The sequence below is a fragment of the Bos grunniens genome, chromosome 22 (assembly GCF_055505025.1).
Source record: "Bos grunniens cultivar Pamir isolate PY7600 chromosome 22, Bosgru_T2T1.0, whole genome shotgun sequence".
In the NCBI taxonomy this organism is placed as follows: Eukaryota; Metazoa; Chordata; class Mammalia; order Artiodactyla; family Bovidae; genus Bos; species Bos grunniens.
Window position 1 is genome coordinate 47,230,996 of NC_141186.1, and position 13,940 is coordinate 47,244,935.

General features: G+C 44.3%; 1 pseudogene; it reads right to left on the reverse strand.

Moving 5' to 3' along the window:
* Window positions 1-11,531: 11,531 nt before the first annotated feature.
* LOC147348379 (U6 spliceosomal RNA) lies at window positions 11,532-11,625 on the reverse strand (annotated as a pseudogene).
* Window positions 11,626-13,940: the final 2,315 nt, after the last annotated feature.

The following is a 13,940-nucleotide window of genomic DNA, read 5'->3' on the forward strand; positions in this document are numbered from 1 at the left end:
GTAACGTTTACAGGTGAATTTATGTTTACACAAAATCTTTGTGGAAACATGCCTTTCCACTTTGGAGATTCTGCTAATACATCACGGTGACGCTAATGTTGCAAGAAGCAGATCCATCAGGCGGTGGCGACCATTACTTTTTAATAGACCACTCCATTTTCAGCAATCACACTAACAAAATCAGGACAGAGGCCAGTCTGCTGGCAGGAGATGCAGATTCAAGAATGCTTGACAGATGCCTCCTCCACACACAGAGGGCTTCTTCATGTGTAGTCTAGATGCTGGACAGAAGGGGAAGGTCAAGGGAACATCCGATTTAGGTGGATTCTTCCAGAGCCCGGCTAGCATCTGTGTGCTTCCTGAACAACCAGCGCCGTGTTTTTCATAAAACTGTTCTCATTTTGCCCAGATGGTTTCTGCTCAAGGCCTGTGTATACAGCCTTTGCTTGTCAGATTACCTGAGATGCTGAAACAGATGATATGGATCATGTAGGCCAGAGTATAGGACTTTACAGCTGCTTACCAAAGGACACTAAGAGAGAGAGTGCTTTCTGTCTGTTTGTTTCTGATATATCTGTGATTACAATTCATTCATTCGTTCATTTGATGGGTACCTCCTCAAGGGTGGGAACTGTCTTAGACTTATGGAATGTGGATATTCATAAATCATGGTCCCTGCTCTCAGATGAGAGGAAAAGGCACAAATGGCTATGCTAAACATCAGAACTAATTAAGTGGGACACCAGAGAATATAAGAAAGGACCTATGGGAGCATAAAGATGTAAGTGATTTATGAAGCCTCATATGAATCCAGAGAAACTTCAGGGAGGGGATATTTTGGACCTTGACATTGAAGATTAGCTACCACCTATTATATATTGGTTTTATTTTACTTTTTTGCCTAATTATATCAGTGGGCTCCAAGGATTAGAGCAGTGGAATCTTGGGAGCCATTTTCAGAATTCTTCTTACCACAGTCATTAAAGTGGGGACAGAAGGAAAGAGCATTCCAGGCTACATGAAGAGCATAAGCAGAGACATGAGAATTACAGGGCAACAAGTAACTGAGGATCAGCAACACGGAAACCTGCTTCAGTCTCAGCTGTGGCCGCCTCCACTTCTAACATCCCAGCTAAAACCAGACAAAAGAAAGTGTGTGTGTGCGCGCTAAGTCGCTTCAGTCACGTCCAGCTCTTTGCAGCCCTATGGACTATAGCCTACTAGGCTCCTCTGTCCATGGAATTTCCCAGGCAAGAATACTGGAGTGGGTTGCCATGCCCTCCTCCAGGGGATCTTCCTGACCCAGGGATCAAACCCACATCTCCTGTGGCTCCTGCACTACAGGCAGATTCTTTACCACTGAGCCACAGGGGAGGCCCAAAAGATCATGAGGAAACATGAAAAACTAAATTATGCTGAGCTGCCTAAATATTTTTCCTTATGTTGCTTCTTTCCCCAGAGAGCAAAGACTTCCATTTATCTACAGAGAAAGAATGATACAATGATATCAAAATGCACCCACTTTTCAGCCAGAAGGAAAAGATTTGAATGAGAAGTCCCAGTGCTAACTGGTAAAACTGATGTATGGTCAAAAATTGCAGTGTAAATGATACAACTCATTAAGGATACAGATTTGGGCTATGCTAAAGATGTTGATGCTGAAAAATTTGAGGGCAAGAGGAGAAAGGGGCAACAGAGGATGGGATGGTTGGATGGTATCACTGAGTCAAAGGACATGAGTTTGAGCAAACTCAGGGAGAAAGTGATGGACAGAGAAGCCTGGCATGCTGCAGTCCATGGGGTCACAAAGAGTTAGACATGACTTAGCAACTGAACAATAACAACAAAAAGGGTAAAAATATTCATACTCTTTTACCTCACTTCGGGGACTTTATACCAAGAAAATAATTCAAAAGAATTTTTTAAATTATTCAATAAAAATATTCTTTATAGTAATATATATATACTAATATCTATATGCTTTATTTTATCTAAATGTGCAGAATTGAAAAGTGATTAGGTGAATTGGGGTCTCACTATATTCAAAGGAATATTATGCAGACATTAACATTTGAATTGTGAAGAGTAAAATAAAATGTGTATGACCCCTTAAGTTTAAAAGTAAAATGCAAAGCCTTATCTAGCCTACTACTATAATTCTGTGAAAAATTACTTCTGGAAATAACTGGGATTTGGGAGGGAACTTGGAAAATGAAAAAAGTTTGAGTAGGTCTGCTTTTTCTTTCATTTTAATTTATATTAACAGTGCTATAAGGTTGTTTGTGCAATAAAGAACGATAGTAAGCTTTAAAAAAAAATCATTTATGAACTCCTAACAACTCTGACTACCGTGAATGTCACTGCACTCTCACTGGCTTTAAAAGGACCAGAGACAGTTAATCAAACAAACAAAATATGGGTTACAAGTCAGGGCCATTGCAAAATGAGCCCTCACCCCTGAGCTCAATGCCTCGAAGCAGCCTGACAACATGGAAACACAAGTACGTTTCCCTTTTATCCCTTTTTCATTTTATTTCAAGGAGAAGAAAAGAACATGTGGTATTGAAAATTGTGTCCTCTGCCTTGAGACGCCATGGAGGATGTGAGCAGGTAAAGAGAATCAGTACAATTGTGAATTGTAGAGAGAGAGAAAAAAAAAATCTTGCTTCTTTGCAAAACTGTGTTACAAAAGACCCCTCATCTACAGAGTTATTAATTAAGAGATGCTTTGTTTTTCATTAATCATTTGAGTTTGGGAATTCTAGTTAAAAGCATCTCTTAAATGAATTTGCATTCCTAACCTGAACTGGGCAGGCCTTTTATTCAACTGCTGCCCAGTGATTTAAAAAGCTAATAAACCCCAATCAAGTCCTTTAGCCAAAAGTTAAAATAACCTGCCACATCAGTTGCATGCTATGCTATGCTATGCTAAGTCACTTCGGTCGTGTCCAACTCTGTGTGACCCTAGAGATGGCAGCACACCAGGCTCCCCCGTCCCTGGGATTCTCCAGGCAAGAACACTGGAGTGGGTTGCCATTTCCTTCTCCAATGCATGAAAGTGAAAAGAGAAAGTGAAGTCGCTCAGTCGTGTCCGACTCCTAGCGACCCCATGGACTGCAGCCCACCAGGCTCCTCCATCCATGGGATTTTCCAAGCAAGTGTACTGGAGTTGCATAGACTCCTTTATTTGCAAATACCCAGTCTCACCTGCCTCTTGCCTTCTAAGATGAAATTGGTTTTCATACTGTTTTGCTGGGGATTCGCTCTTTTTCATAATGGGACTTGCACTGTGAAGCCCTGAATCTTGCATGTGGAGGTCCACTGGAGGGGATGACCTGCCAGAGTGGAGAGAAAAAGGCAGTGCCCATTAAGGTCAAAGACTGATCCTTCACCTCTGTGGACTTCTAATTCCCTCCAGTTTAACTTCCATCAAACAAGCAAACATTGTGAGGAAGTAGTCCCATTACCATATTTAAAATTCCTCTGCTAGTCAGTAGCACTCAGGAAGAATTCCTGTCTCAGTTCCAAGGGATCTATTGGAACTCCTTTAAATTGTCATATTATCCTCTCATTTGCTGCTATTTTAGCAAAGCAAATGATTAAAAATTAAACTTTCATTTAGAAGCATAATTATTTTAAAGGATGTCAAGGCTTCATGTTAAACAAATTTACCTCAGCAAATAGAATGAGGATTTGGAATTCAATTGAAGAGTTAATGAAATAACCATAATTTGGTTAGGTGGATCAACCTACATCATCTTATTTATTTAAAAATTTCTCCTCTTCTTTGCCTGTCATGTATATAGTTGTGTTTTTCCTTTAGTAAATGCCTTAGCTTCACAGAGTGAATCTGAAACATTTTTGTTTTTCATCAAAAAGAGAATTTTCTGAAATTCTCTGAAATTGCATGAAAATGAGAATTGATTAATGTGATTCCCCTCTGAGAGAATGGGGATTTATAAGTCACAAAAGTGGCGATAATACTAATCTGAATTTCTAATCCTTAAAAATTCCTCCTGTAACATAAAATTTTGTTCTAAGTAACTGAAATGAACCAGTTTAGTGTTTATGAGTTGAAGAAGGCCAATGCCCAGTGCCTAGAAAACTCTAGACTGAATGAGTGAATGGTCAGAACTAATTAACTGGGAAAGTCAGCCCCTTCTTATTGTTTCCAGTCAGCTCTGCTTTCTGGAATTCATACTCTATGTAATCTCCTCCCTTGGATAGAGACTGGACCTAGTGACTTCTTTCTAAGGCATAGAATGTGGTTAAAGTGATGGCATGTCACTGCTAAGACCAATTTACAAGAGACTACATCTCTGGCTCACAGGCCTCTTCTCTCTGCCTCTGGTGGACTAAGACTGTTGCCTGGACTATCAGTAAACAAAGGATGCTGCAGCCATCAAACCTGCAGCTGCCCCTAGTGCTGCTCCCTGAGGGGATTCAGGGTGGAAAAAAAAAAAGCTGGATACTCACCCTACACAGTTAAGGTGCATATCAAAGGAATTCAATGAACCCAGACTCTTGCATCTTCTCATAGGTAGAAAACTGCTAAATTCATTAACTTGAGATGTCTGGTTTTCTTTAATTAACAGTAATCTTTTGATGTTCTGACTACCTGGTTTCTGTTGCAAAACTCCTCTATATCCTGGCTCCTCCCTTACCTCTTCCGAGCGGTTCCTCAGAACTATGTGAGAGGTTGTCTTCAGGGCTTGCGTTCTCAGTTTTGTCTGCCAAACAAAGCATAATTCTCAACTTTTAGGTCATGCTTTCCTTTTTTTCAGTCAACCCTGATCAAACAAGCTGCCCTGGAGACAGACCCACACAGCAAGGAACTAAGGATGTCCTCTAGCCAATGGTCAGCAAGGAATTGAGACTCCGCTCAGTAGCCCACAGGAAACTGAATCCTCCCAACCACCATGTGAGAGAGTGTGGGAGGTGGGACCCTCTGAATTCCAGCCTTAAGATGACTGCAGCCCCAGCCTGTAAGAGACAGTGAGATGAGACAGTAAATGCTTTTTTGTTTGTTTTTATAACTTATTTATTTTTGACTGTACTGGGTCTTCGTTGCTGGGTGCAGGCTTTCTCTAGTTGCAGTGAACGGGGTTGGTTCTTCCTTGCCGTGCGCAGGCTTCTCTGGTTGCGGAGCGTGAGCTCTGTGGGCGTGGGCTTCGGGAGTTGCAGCATCCAGGCTCAGTAGCTGTGGTGCACGGGCTCAGTTGCTCAATAGCATGGGGAATCTTCCCAGACTAGAGGTCGAACCCGTGTCCCTAGTATTGGCAGGGGAACTCTTAACCACTGGACCACCGAAGGAGTCCCAGTAAGTGCTGTTCTTTTAAGTCACTGTGTTGTGTTAGTCGCTCAGTCGTGTCCGACTCTTTATGACCCCAGGGACTGTAGCCCACCAGACTCCTCTGTCCACGGAATTCTGCAGGCAAGAATACTAGAGTGGGTTGCCATTTCCTTTGGGGAAATTTTTTTATACAGCAATAGATAACTAATACGCTAATAAATTCATGCATGGCAGAGCATCACTCCCGTGGACATATTCATATTGAAATGTGAGGCTCAGCTTAGCAGGTGACTCAGAATTGTTTCAGATGATATGGTCTCCATGCTAAAATATATGTGCTAATCCAGTCAGCTGTCCAGGCAGTTGGTACCAGGAGCTGGAGGGGAGGAGATCACATTAAATTCACAACGGAAATGCTGTTTCTTTGTCTCTTCCACTTTAAGGTTATACCTCCTGGAAGTTTAAAAGGCCCATTAGGTTTTATTGGGGGCGGGGGATAAGGGGGTGGTGGTAGGCAGCCAGGTTCCAAATGTATGGGTGTAAACCAAGAGTATAAATGGAAGCCCATATACTAAATGTTTACGTATTTGAAAGTTACAGTCAACCTACATGTACAGCAAGGCCCATGTTCTCACAGAGAACTTCTCCTCTCCCCAGCCACATAGCCTCTTCCCAGGAGCCAAGAGAGTCTGCTCTCTATTTACCCTGTGAGCATGAGTGGGAACACAGGCTGGGGCCGTGCAGGGTGGGAGCCAGGCTGGACTCTTGACTCTGGCCCCTCTAGGGAAGGGGAACAACCCAGTCCAACTCCCCTGGGAGCTGGGTCTGGTAGGGCATCCAATCACAGTTCTTACGCTGAAAGACAAAGCAACCAACTGTGGGCTGAAGGCTGTATCAGCCCCTGGAGAGATTTATGCAAATCTTCAGCAGTTCTTAGCCTTCCCAGGTGGCCCTAGTAGTAAAGAACCCCCCTGCAATGCAGGAGACAGAAGAGATGCGGGTTAGATCCCTGAGCTGGGAGGATCCCCTGGAGGAGGGCATGGCTTACCCACTCCAGTATTCTCGCCTGAAGAATCCCATGGACGGAGGAGCCTGGAGGGCTACAGTCCATAGCGTCACACAGAATCAGTAGTTCTTAGCTAGAGGAAAGCAGGTTCAATGAGCTTGGTTCATCCTCATAGTCACCATGCAACCATCATCCACAATTAAAAGGCCAAAACTAAGGAAAGCCTGAGAAAGTTTCACCACACAGCAACCAGTTCTTAACAATGCAGAGTACAGAACAGCAGCGTACAGTCTGTTGTGTCCTGCACCTGTCAGGCAGGTGTTCTGAAGGACCTATGCTTCCAACCTCCTAAGTACCATGTGCAAAAGTCTACTTTTATTCAAGACAAAACAAGTTTTAGAAAAACAGTAGCAATAGCTAATGTCCACTGAGCACTTACTGTCCACTGTGCTGCCTGCTTCCTCAATGACCTCACCAAGCCCTGGAGACAACTCTGTTGCATAGAGACAAGTACTGTCAGAGGAAGCAGAAGTCCCCAGGGGTTAATTCCTTGTCAGGCGAGCGGCCGAGCAGAGAAGACAGCATCATCCAAGAGTCCTGTGCTCTTGGCCTGCAGACCCCTTTGGCCAACTGCACTTTAGAAGAATGAACTGTCCTTCAGTGTCCTGTCCTTGAATGAAAGAATCTAAACCCAAAGAGAAGTGACTTGTCCTAGGCCACACATCTCCCTTACCTTTGTTCTCTCCACCTATCCTTGCCCTAGCTGAGTGACAGAGCAGAGCCTTTGACAGTGAGACCACCCAAGCCTCGTGCACAGCCAACCAGCTGAGAAATCCTAGGAAGGTTATTCATCCCCCTTTTTCTTGCTTTCTTATTTATTCATCTGTTTATTTATTTTACGTTTGGCTACTCTGGGTCTTTGTTGCTGCACACAGGCTTTCTTAGTTGCAGCGAGTCGGGGCTACTCTCTAGTTGCGGTGCATGGGCTTCTCATTGTGGTGGCTTCTCGTAGCAGAGCACAGGCTGTAAGGTGTGGGTTCAGGAGTTGTGGCAGAAGGGCTTAGTTGCCCCACAGCATGTGGAATCTTCCTGGACCAGGGATCGAACCCGTGCCCCCTGCATTGACAGGTAGATTCTTAACCACTGGACCACCAGGGAAGTCCTGTCTTGTTTTCTAAATCTACCATCTGGGTATGGTGGGATTATGGACTGATTCATCTAAAATGCAAATACAATTGGTCTTTGGTGCAAATGTACATTCTCATTTTACAGAATTACTTGTTTTACTTTTGAGCACCAAAAATGCGTAAGATACAGGTTTGAATAAAGTTTCGCTGCATCGCCCAATGTTTAGCATAGGCTACTAGCCCATAATTCATAATATACAGAAGAGGGATCTATGTCAAAGAAGCTAAATCACTTTCCTAAAAAAAGTTAACAAAATATATTTTTGTGGGTTTCCCTGGTGGCTCAGTGGTAAAGAACCCTCCTGCCAATGCAGTACACATGGGTTTGATCCCTGGGTCAGGAAGATCCCCTGGAGAAGGAAATGGCAACCCACTCTAGTATCCTTGCCAGGGAAGTCCCGTGGACAGAGGAGCCTGGTGGGCTACAGTCTATGGGATCGCAAAAGAGTTGGACACAACCTAGAAACTAAACAACAACAAATATATTTCTGTCTAGTATCTGGCAGACATTACGTAAAGACTCAATGAATGAAAAAGAACTTCAATTATATACAAGGATCTATCTAATTAGATTATCTACTATATAGTAAAATATATTTTTTTATTACTTTTACTATTTATATAATATTTGATTAATATGACTTTCTCAATAAACTCTAAGCTCCGGCAAGAACTATTTGTTTGTGCACCAGGACTTAGAACAGTGCCAGACACATTAAAAAAAAAAAAACACTCAGTAACTATATATTCAAATATTTATTGAATGCCCCTAAATATCAGGCCCAGTGCCAGGCACTCAATTGTTATTCCAATGAGTCTCTCCTTTTCCCAGGAGGAGAGAGTTTAATGAAAAGAGCATTAAGGGTCATGATTCTATTCCTGCTTCTTCACTAGCTCTGTGGCCTTGAGCAAGTTACTTAACCTCTCTGAGTCTTAGGGAGGAAAATTCTTATCTCCAGTAGATCCTTCATAAAGCAGTCTTTCTAGAACCCCCGAGGTTGGATGTGTTTCTTTCACCTCTACTGAGTACAGATAACATCACTACACACGTGGGAAACATACCAAGGGCAGCTGTGAGGTGATTTTAGTGAAAGGTAGGCATGTTATTAAATTGATTATCTTTCAATTCTTCATATTACTTCAGGAGAAAGCCTCATTTGACATCTAATAACTCTCTAGAATCTGATTGAAGAGAGAAGTAGCCCCAGGCTCAATGACTGTAGCAAAGCAAAACAATCAAACGAGAATTTAATAATATGGCTTTACTTTCAATATACTCATTTAAGACAATACTGTTTTGTCATTTATGATAAGGATATTGAATTTCCCTCCATTTAAAAAAGTGGGTGGCTTAAAATAAAATTATTAAGCCTTGACTGTCACTCAGGGGTGGCCTTCTCCCCACCAACCTCAGCCTCTAGTCTCAATATTTCCTTATTTTCTCCTCCAACACTGGAGCCATTACGCTGGACGTGGTCCTGATTGGCTTATGCTGGTCACACTCCCTCCTTGACCCAATCCCTTTGGCCAGGGGTGGGATGTACTGATGGATTTAGATCAACTGAGCGCCCCTCCCCCTGGTCAGGATGCTGTAACATCCATCCCAACCTGCTGGGAGTAAGGGAAGGGAATTCTCCAAGAGAAAATCTGAGGAGTGGTCCCCAGGGAAGCCGGGAGCTATTGCTGACCTCCCTGAGCCATTTCACTCTGACCCTGGGCTGTAATGCACTCCCCTGCAGGAGTGTGGGGAAGACACTAACCAGTCACACTCCCATGGCTAAGGCAGAGTGATAGCTCAGCAGTTCAGAGCCCGTCGGAGCCTGTCGCCCATTAGGTGCTCAGGAAGGACGTGTTCCCTCCATCAGAGAATAGTCCAAGGCTGGCGGAAGTCGCCCTGCTGCCCGTCTCCGCATTTTATGGGGTGTTAACAGCTCTGCCTCTCTTGTAATAAAACCAGGGATGGCGCTTCCAATTCTGGAACTGCTGGGGGACTTCACACACACACCTGCTGCGGGAGCTCCAGACCTAGGGGCGAGGGGCGGGGCCCGGGGCGCTCCCAGAAAGGCTCACTGCTGCCATCAAGGGGCTCCCTGTGCACCCCGTCTCCGGGGTCCTGCGCCCAGCCTGCACGGCAGCCGCAGCTTCACATGTCGGGACCCTAGGGACCGGGTCCCAAAAGTCAGGTCTTCGACCAAATGCGTAAGAGGTGGAGAGAGTCGGGATGTGCCCTGCGGGAGGAGATGGGACATTCCTCCTGGGGTCCCAGATGGCGTGGGGAAGAAAAGCTATTAACGAGGAAATAAAGAAAACAGCAGGTCAATTAGCGCCACTCGAGCAGCCTCAAGGGACCACCTGAGGCTGAGCCCCGCTACCCCTCGGCGCGTAGCCCCGCCATCCGTTAACCCCACACGCTCGGGCGTACTACGCTCGGGCGTACTCGGAGCGCTTCCTCTCTGAGCCCCTGGGGCGTTGAGGATCCGGCTTTTTCTTTTCTTTTTTTGTAAGTACTAGTCAGCCTGGTATACTGCTGCCCCCACCCCGCCCCTTTCTTTTCATTGTTTTTCTCGTTGCAGTCTCCTTGCCCCAACGCCCTCTTAAGTGCATTTGGTTGAAGGAAAAATTGACCCCCTAGAAGTCTCTCTGCATTGTACCCAAGACAGTATTGGAACAGCCTAATGGCCCTAGGAATACCCTTGGGGCCCTTCTTCTCATAAACCAAACCACTGAAGTGGAAGAAAACCGTTTTCCGATCCTGTCAATCGCCTTTAAAACTGAGACTCAACTAGAGGGACAGGCTTGGACCGTCTAGATCATAACTGAGCCTGCAGAGCTGAAACCTGTGACCCCCCCAAACCCCGAGCTGAGGGAGGTAAGAGGCAAACCAGCTTCCTTCTGTTGAGTATCTACCAGGCCCAGGTCTGACTAGGCATCCAAACGCCTAAATGCTGTTACTGAATCCATTTTACAGAAAGGAAGTTGAGGTTTGGGCATGAGGGACTTGCCCAGGGTGCCCTCCTTCGTAAGCTGTAGATTTAGGTCAGGAATCTTGGTCTGTGGGTCTTCAAATGCTCTCGAACCTCTTCTCATGCCCCATCTGATTCTCACTGATTATTAGTGATTTTAACCACCACTCAAGTTAATACAATCAGCTACAAACGGAGTGACTGCTGTTTTCTGTTGTGGCTGTGTTAACCCTTTGTAGACCACTTGCAGCTTCTGAAACTCCACCTTAAAGAAGACTGTATTTTATTTACTTGACTAGGCCGTGCAGGCGTGGCACTTGTCAGCTCTCCTGCAGGCTGGTGAATCTAGGTGCAATCTGGCATTCACGTGCGTGCACTTTACATAGAAACGCATCTGCCCACACTGATATCAGAATCAAGAAAGCATATTTCCTTGCTTACATTTTCTGATGCAGATTTTTCTCTTTTTCAGTGTCCTTGGGCTTAAAGCCTTCATAAAACACTGTAATCTTAAGTCACAATGACAATGTGTATTTCCTTTTCAGATGTGAGAAATGAGAAAAGCCATAGTCCTAGATTAATACCGTAGAGTTTAAAATGGAGTGTCTGTCCAAGTCTGAGATTTAGAGCAACATCTTTACCAATTCTCCAGTTTTCCCCTTGAAGAAAATTTTCCATTCTCTTAAGACCTGCTTATCATGTCAGAAGAAAATTCTCCGATTTCTTTAGCTGCATTTCTCCTTTTATTTTGTCTTAATGATGTAGCAAAAACTAAATGTACTAATAAAAAATAACTGGATGTCATAGAAGCAGCACAAAAAAAGAACCAACAATCTAAGTTTTAAAAATTAAATTAAGACCTATGCTTTCTAATTGTTGTTTAGTTGCCAAGTTATGTCCTGCTTTTTTATTACCTCATGGACTATAGCTACCAGGTTCCTCTCTCCTTGGGGTTTCGCAAGTAAGAATACTGGAGTGGGTTGCCATTTCCTTTTCCAGGGGATCTTCCTGACAGAGAGGACAAACCCCATCTCCTGCATTGGCAGGCAGATTCTTTACCACTGAGCCACCAGGGAAACCCCCCTAATATGGAACGCTGCACAAATTTGTGTGTCATCTTTGCACAGGGGCCATGCTAATCTTCCCATATACCTTCTAGGCTGTGAGAAATAGAGCTGTCACCTCTTCCTGTTTATGGAGTGTCTATCATGTGCCAGGCCCAGGGCTAGGCACTGAAAACAAAACAGACTCGGTCCTAGCCTTCATGGACTCACAGAGTCATGGGGCAGACAGGCTTGAGGTCACTAGTTACTAATTAAACCATTCCAGGGAATATGGAAACATAGCAGGAGAATCAAATCTAACCTGGGGCCTAGAAAATTTCCCCAAGGAAGGAAGAATCCCAGCTGAGTTGAAAAGGAGAGAACCAGGCAAGGAGCACTTGAAGCTTTGGAGAGCATGAGTGAGGACCAGAAGACAGGAGAGCCTTGTAGGATGGGAAAACTGAAAAGATTCCAGAATAACTGAAGGGGAAAGATAAGGAAGAGAATGGTGACAGGTGACATTGGAGAGATGCTAGCATATTACTGAACACAACTTGGCCAGGGAATCTACCCTCAGTGCTATAGACCACATAGAGAATAAGAACCATGAGAACAGGGACCAAGCTATACTTTTAAATATATATATGTTTATTATTTGGCTGCACCAAATAAATTTGTGGCACATAGGATCCTCTATCTTCATTTAGTTATGCAGATCTCTAGTTGTGGCATGTGGGAGCTAGTTCCTTAACCAGGAATCGAACTCAGGCCCCTTGCATTGGGAGCATTAGCCACTGGATCACCAGGAAAGTCCTTTGTTTGCTGAACTTGCTAGCCCATGGCTAGCACATAGGAATTTCTCATAAAACAGCATCGTTTTCTACATTATTGTCTCAAATCCTCATGCATAGTCATCTCCCTTTCCATTTCCTTCCCTCTCTTCAAACTAAATGTTGCTCTCGTTTCTCCCATTTTCCTCTTCCCAATTTGAAGGTCATGGATTCTACCTTCTATATTCTTCCTTCTTCTTTCTTCTCATTTTGTTGTATAACATATTTAACAATTCCCTGCAGTGCCAAAAAGAAGAGGGAAGTCATCCAGCTAGATTACAAAGGGGAAAAAATCCAGGATGCGCTTGCCTCTTAAACAAATATCCATTTACTCCTGCTGCTGCTGCTAAGCCACTTCAGTCGTGTCCGACTCTGTGCGACCCCATAGACGGCAGCCCACCAGGCTCCCCCATCCCTGGGATTCTCCTAGGATAGCTCAAATTTGGGTAGGGTTAGTGTGCATTGGAGAAGGAAATGGCGACCCACTCCAGTGTTCTTGCCTGGAGAACCCCAGGGACGGAGGAGCCTGGTGGGCTGCCGTCTCTGGGGTCGCACAGAGTTGGACACGACTGAAGCGACTTAGCAGCAGCAGCAGCAGTGGATATTTATACAATCAACTGGCAAGATAAGGAGGACTTTCTAGTCGGGACTTTAAGAGACAGATAATTTATATCTGAAGGGAATGTTCTGATTCATCATTAAGCTCCTCCTCCTTGATTTCCATGCCACGGCTTTATCTGGCGCGTGGACATTGTTATGTGCCCCGAGTGCCAAATTGGTCCCTCTGGGACTGGAAAAGCATTTCGGAAACCATGTTCACTGCTGCCATACACACAGTTTGAGCTGTCAAAGCTCACCCCTCTACTGTGGCAGAAATCACCAATAACCCTGGCTTCTCAAACAAATTGGCACAATGTACTCTCCAGACACTCATGCGTATGTTGCATTTTGTTTTGTTTTGTTTTCAAGTACTTTGGATTCCAGGAGATGGTCCTGGAAACTTACTCAATAAGCAACTTATCCTGAAGTTGCATTTGAATTTGGTTATTTGAGTTCTTCAGCCTTCTGGGATAGTCACCCTTGGTTTTAATGTCTGACTGAGATGACTTACATCGTCTTCCCACCGTTGGTGACAGGTCGAAAGCTTTCCTCAATAGCTCAAGGGCACATGTTCCTGAACCCTCTTGCTCTTTTTCTTTTAAGATTTTTTTTTTTTTGATGTGGACCATTGTTAAAGTTTTTATTGAATTTGTTATAATATTGCTTCTGTTGTATGTTTTGGTTTTTTGGCCAGGAGGCACATGGGATCTTAGCTCCTCGACCAAGAACCAAACCCACACCCTCTGCATTGGAAGGTGAAGTATTAACCACTGGTCCACCATGGAAGTGCCCACTTTGGCTCTTGAATTCCTGTCCAGAGCTCATGCCTCCAGCCCCTTCTGCTTAAATGCAAGCAAAGCCACCTCCCTTTCATTTCCCCAGTGCCACCAATCAAGGCTCTGTGTGTGACTGGCTGTTTATTAATAAAATCTGGAGTCAACAGAAAGTAATTGCAGCATAGGGCAGGGGCTGAACACTGGACATGGGTATTTCCCCCAAACCCACCGACTGTCCCTGC